The sequence below is a fragment of the Melospiza melodia genome, chromosome 6 (genome assembly GCF_035770615.1).
Source record: "Melospiza melodia melodia isolate bMelMel2 chromosome 6, bMelMel2.pri, whole genome shotgun sequence".
In the NCBI taxonomy this organism is placed as follows: domain Eukaryota; kingdom Metazoa; phylum Chordata; class Aves; order Passeriformes; family Passerellidae; genus Melospiza; species Melospiza melodia.
In genome coordinates this window covers 24172130-24178225 of record NC_086199.1, presented here as the reverse complement: position 1 = coordinate 24178225, position 6096 = coordinate 24172130, and the positions used below count along the sequence as shown (strand labels likewise).

At 40.3% G+C, this 6096-nt stretch overlaps 1 long non-coding RNA gene across 1 annotated transcript; it reads left to right on the top strand.

Moving 5' to 3' along the window:
* Window positions 1-3064: 3064 nt before the first annotated feature.
* Window positions 3065-5149, top strand: LOC134419769 (uncharacterized). Its single transcript, XR_010028150.1, has 3 exons — window positions 3065-3385; window positions 4515-4589; window positions 4738-5149. It is a non-coding gene; the product is annotated as an uncharacterized LOC134419769 (long non-coding RNA).
* The last annotated feature ends 947 nt before the right edge of the window (window positions 5150-6096 follow it).

The following is a 6096-nucleotide window of genomic DNA, read 5'->3' as shown; positions in this document are numbered from 1 at the left end:
CTGTTACTACTTCCACTCATCTTTAATGAGTTAAGGAAGGTTCCATTCTGTAATTAGCTAGGCGAAATGAACTCCAGAACTCTTAAATTAAACACACTAAATATTTTCCAAAAATACTGTAGAGTATAAATATTTTTTATTCTCACTCTAGCTTACTCCCTTCCTTTTGTTGACTGGATAATTCATACTAGTTCCATCCCAGCCTTCAAATTCTTCACATTTCCTTTATTATGTAGCATGGTCAGGCCCCACATGAGCTTTGTGCTGTGTATATGTTGGTGTAAGGGGGTCCTCAAGAAATGGAGGTGGGTATGGCCATATGGTCTATTTTGCTGTAAAAAATGGCAGAAATAGTAAAAGCTCAAATGATTATGAAGAGAGAAAGAGGAGAGGAGAGGAGAGGAGAGGAGAGGAGAGGAGAGGAGAGGAGAGGAGAGGAGAGGAGAGGAGAGGAGAGGAGAGGAGAGGAGAGGAGAGGAGAGGAGAGGAGAGGAGAGGAGAGGAGAGGAGAGGAGAGGAGAGGAGAGGAGAGGAGAGGAGAGGAGAGGAGAGGAGAGGAGAGGAGAGGAGAGGAGAGGAGAGGAGAGGAGAGGAGAGGAGAGGAGAGAGGGAAATCAGCACAGGGTAAGTTAAAGGAAGAGAGAGCTGCAGCACAGAAAAAAAAAAAAACCACTAGGCAGGAAAATAAGGAGTATACACAAAAAGAAGTGAATAGAGAAGAAATCAAAGGAAAAGAGAGAAGTGAGGTCATTCACCAGTGTTGAAGTACCAGAGTGGTAGAGGGAGCCGAGGGGCCGTGTCTGTGCTGCCACTGCCCGATGTGGCAGCACTGCCGTGTGAGCTGGTGCTGGTGCCCACAGCTGTGTTTGCGCAGCTGGGCAGCCCCCACAGCAGCCTGATGCCACGTGGTGCAAGGCTGTGGGCCAAGAGCAAAGGACAGTCACATCCAAAGAGGCAGTTACCACATAAATTGAGCATGTGGGTGTTCAAGCATATCCTTTTAGCCAGCTGCAGGAGATGCACTGTGTCCTGAGGGATGTTGGTGGCCTTGAAGCTATTTTGTGGCTTGAAGGCCACCCTTAGAAAGCATTATTGTGGTAAGTTCAACACCACCTTCATGCAATTTGCTTCCTGGTCCACAGGGGTACTATCAGTAGCCAATGCAAACCATAGGTTTTGGAGGCCTGGGAAAATGCTGAGTTCTGATGTCCCCTCATCCTAGGAGAAAAGCAAACAGAAGAGGAGAATTAGAGTCTAATTCAGATTTACCCCAGTCCTATTACATGTTTCTAGTATTTTATCAGATTATGACCTAAATAAAAGCATTTTTTGAAATCAGTGAATTTTCATTTGAAGTGAGAAACACCTACATTTTTAGTAACTACCTATAGTATTGTAATTCCACAAAAAACTTCTAGGACTGGCAGGCTTTTTGGGATGAGACAAAATTTCCTAGGGAAATAAAGTAAAATAGAAGGAAATCTATTGGTAAAGAGCTGATTTCACTTCCTGGCCTTTTGCCCAGACTGACCATTTCAGAGAGTCTCGTACTATTTGCTTGAAAATGGGTAAGGGATACAGACTAGTAAGAATAAAAGCAAGAAGGAGCAGCTGTGAGATGGAGAGGCAGCAGATGCTTGTCTACACAAGCAGCTAATTCAAAATGAAAAAAATAAAAGGAAGGAAGAAAATTCTGAGCCTAGTGAAATAATTGTTGTCATGGAGATTATGGGAGGTAAACATACCTTTTATGGAAATATTTATTGCCATTCTTTTTGTGAGACTAGACAGACTAAAAAGGCTTTAGTTCACTTTATTGATGCATTTCCCTCCTTTCCCTTTTTATATAATGACAATTCTTAAAACATTTCCTTCTCAAGAAAGTCTGTTTTAAATATTCCTCATTGTTTGCTTGCAAGACATAGAAGCAGAGTATCTGCTGAAGGGGGAGAAGAGAATCTTGCTGAATGGCACATGGCTTTTTTCCTTTCCTGTTTATCATAGTAAAAAGGCCAACAGTGCTCTCCTTTGCACTTGTGTGTTAAATGTTCAGCAGTACTTACTCTTGCTATCCTAAATGATTCTATCAGTTGGTACCTAGGAGCCTGAAATTTCACAGGAAATAAAGACAAGGGAGTGCTTTATATGCTCGGGAAGAAGTCCCTTTTGAATGCAGATAGGCTCAAGAAAAAAAAGATCAGTGTCTGACTTTGGACTTCCCACACACCAGTATGTGGAATATTCAGGACTGGGGTGTTACTCTGTGTCTAATTAAAATAGGAAAACTAAATCCATATCTTTATTTTCCAGAAATGGTTCATGGTCTAAGTACTGGATGTGCCTTACCTGCACTTCTTTCATGTGAAGGTTAAAATCCTAGCAACTCTGCCAGTTTTTTCTCAATTTAAATGAAACAAATATCTCTGTTATGACATATAAAGATGTTGTTTTTCAAAGATTGAGGTTTATCAACACTAAAGACATCAAGAAAAAGTAATTTCAGAATACAGTCAAGTATTCTCTAAGCAATTACGCATTCACAAGGTAGACCTGATCACATTTTCATCCATGAGCAGGTTCTGTTACTTTAATATAGTTTAAAATTTTTTTTAATATAGTTGTGTGCCAGGCCAGGTTTGATTGATTTATTATTTCTGTTCAATTATATCAGACAGCAGCAGCGAAGATACAGTCCTTGTACTGCTGATATGCATATCTCAGGGCTGCAGAAAACACATGAACATCCTGTGTCTCCTGCAGATCTGTGCAGACTGAGTCCCACCTGAGCCTGTCATTAATCTGTTCTGTGGTGGGTGTGTATGTGACAGGAAAAGTGCTCCTCTGCAAATTGTGTACCTGGTGGGTATGTTATGCCCATTCTGCCCATATCTGGACACTTGTAGTTGTTCTTCCTCTATTATTCTGGGAACACTTGAGAAAGATATGCATCTATTCAAACGATAAAATAAAGCCCTAACTACTGTTTGGCTAAAGACAAAAAAACAACCCTAGTGTCCATATAATCATATTTAAAACAAGCCATGAATAATAGGATGTGAAAACAAAAAGTGGCCTCATTTCCTGGCGTCATTCAGAGTGATGCCAGCCAGAGGCTGCCCTTGAAGATCGCCAGGGTTCAGGGACTGCCCGTGAAGGAAGGGACTGTCATCACTGCTCTGCTGGTTTCAGATTTCAGCCATCATAACTTTGTCTACTTGTATGTGGTATGAAAACAGAGTGACAGTAATTTGTGCTTGGTGCTCATCAGGCACACTGTAATTGGGGGGAGAGCTTAGGGTCTGCTGGAATCTAATTTAATCGATGAGCTCCACCAGCAGGCCAAGTTCCCTGGGAGACTGGTTTACATTCAGCTGTATTTCCCCAGGTAAGGCATGAATGAGTGGTGAATGTTGCTTGTTGTTGCTTTAGCTGCCCATTACTCAGGACAATAGGCAGCCTGCGATCCAGCTGCACTCCTTGGCACTTGGGATCAAAGGGCCTTGGTTTCATATTAGTTGAATAGAAAAGGTCAATAAGAGGTGAGAGACAATTGAATGTGGATAAATAATACAGGAATGAGAGCTGCAAGTGTTTGACTCATCTCTGCTGATGTGATATTGATCTGAACTAGAAATGTCAAACCCTTCTCCGCCCAGAGGTTTAGAAATGCTTCTGATGTGTGTCAGTAAGAGATAAGAATCAGACCAAGAATATATTAGCAGATGCCACAGGGAATAAAGCATAAACAACCCAAGAACAATATTTCCTTTGTGTCAGGTACAAATAAGATGTTCTTACTTGGCAGAGCACGTTCTGCTTATGTCTGATCCCTCAGGGCAGTCTGGGCATGCCAAAGACACTTCTCCTGGGAGGAGAGGTCAGGTACAAGGAGACTGGATAAGGATGAGGTGACGGGTTCATGGGAATGCACCTGTGCCCTCACATGGCAGGGTGAGGGAAAGGATTGAAGTCAATGGATTTGCTCTACATTGAATTTCCATCCCATGTATTTTCTGACTTCATATTTTACCCTGAGAGCAACCAACTGGATTCATAAAGGATTTTAGGCATCATGCTACCACTGCCAATTAAAGAATCTTCAAAGCCTCTGCTATGCCATGATTTAACCCTCTAGAGGCACCTCCCCAACACACTGATTTTCCTTCCTGTAAATTACTTTACATTTTTCCCATTAGACACATGTGTGCAGCTTGACTTTACATTTGACAAGAATTGTCCCTTCTGTATTATGCTTATTCTTTGATCTCAGATGAATAAAATCAGCTTAATTCGCCTGATGCATAAAGCCTTGCACAAAATGCAGTCAGATCGCAAAAGGACAGGGAAAGGAAATCCTGTAGCCTGGAGGTTAAGGCATTTTTCATGACAAAGCAGAGTTACTTCTGCTGCAGTGATTATTTCTGTATTTTATATCTACTGAAAAAAAAAGAACCCAACTGTCAGGAGAGACAGATGCAGAAACCCAACTAAGATTGACTGATCTTCTCCTCAAGCACAGGGTTTTGCTTCACATCCCTGCTCCACAGTCTGTCAGAAGAAGGATTTGAACATACATCTCTGACATTCAAGTAAGCATATTAATCACTGAGCTGTCTGACTTTTTTCCTTTTTCTTATTTAGAGAGACTGACTGAATACCAGTTTTCTGATGTATTGGAAAGCAACCAGTGGGGATTTGGACTAAACAAACCTCTTTTCCTTCCTTCTTCCCTGACAGGAAGGGCGTCAGTATGTCTCCATCTTCAAACAAGCTGGGAACATGGGACATTTGACAGAGATTGTTCCTTTGAAGTCAATACTAAATTGAGGCCTGTCTGCAATATTGAATTTGTATTCCAAAGGAAAGAGCTCTTACAGAAATATCTAGAGAAACAGTGCCTTTGCTGAAATGTTCTGTGTTAGTCTCTTGCTATATCAGGACCAGGGTGGTAATGTTGCTGCTATAAAACCAGTGAGAAGCATCTACTTTTAAATGTGTTGGTTTTTGTCTTACTCATGCTTTGCACCAGGGTACAAAAAGAGAGATTTTTATTCTTCAGCATTTAAATATTAAAGGAAAAAAAATTTGAAATTACTTACATTGGTAATTCCCAAAGATTTTCCATGCCAGCATAAAAAAACTTAGGAAAATTAATGTACTTAATCTTAGCTAAAATCTCAACACTATATTTTAACAAAGATTCCCAAGTAATTGTGTCTTCAAGTCACTGCTCACAACAGCTAACATTTCCAGGGAAACAGGAATGGAGCTGGGCTGATGTTTTTGATTTAGCCAGACTCCTTTGGTGGGAGAGAAGCAAAGGAGAAAGAAGATGAGATAAACCTTCAGATTCTGAGTCCTCTTGCTAGACTGGTTGTACTAGTCACTACAGAGAGAATTTATCCTGTCCTTCTGAACCTGTGAAGGTTAGCTTACTGTTTAATTATAATTGTTCATGTGACATACAGAGGGTTTTTTCTCCCTTTTTTTTCTTTTTGTTTTTAATGTGAAGAGACTATGCCATAAACACAAGTCTTTAACAGCCACTAGATTTTCAGTTTCTCTCAGGAAAAAAAATTAATTAACAGGATTAAGGAAGCTTAAAATAATTTAAATTGCTTCTTTCTAGGTCAAGCAAATATTATATGAAACATCCTTCCTTGAATAGTAGGCTTTATGTAGACCTTTAGACTTGTATAGTTACAGATATTAATATGTGAATCTATGCAATGACAGTTCAGATGTGTGCTTGAATGCATTCATTGCTGATATGCTGGATTTATGGCAACTGGACCAGAGGTCTGTGAAACTTTGCTTGTCTCATTCCCAACTGGATTGAAATGCTTCTGCTGTTCAGTAGCCTTGTATGCTTGTCACCATTAATGTTCCCTCTAATTTATTTCTCTGTGTGTGACAAATGACCTCCTGAATACCAATGTGAAACTTGTAGCCCTAATTCACACAATGCTGGAAATGGGACAGCAAAATAAATGAGTGTGTGATCCTCTTTCTTTTTTTGATATTCTGGAGCTCACTCTTCTCATGGTGTAAGTTTCTGCAGATTTATGGTTTCTTCATCATGTTAGAAAATAAAAA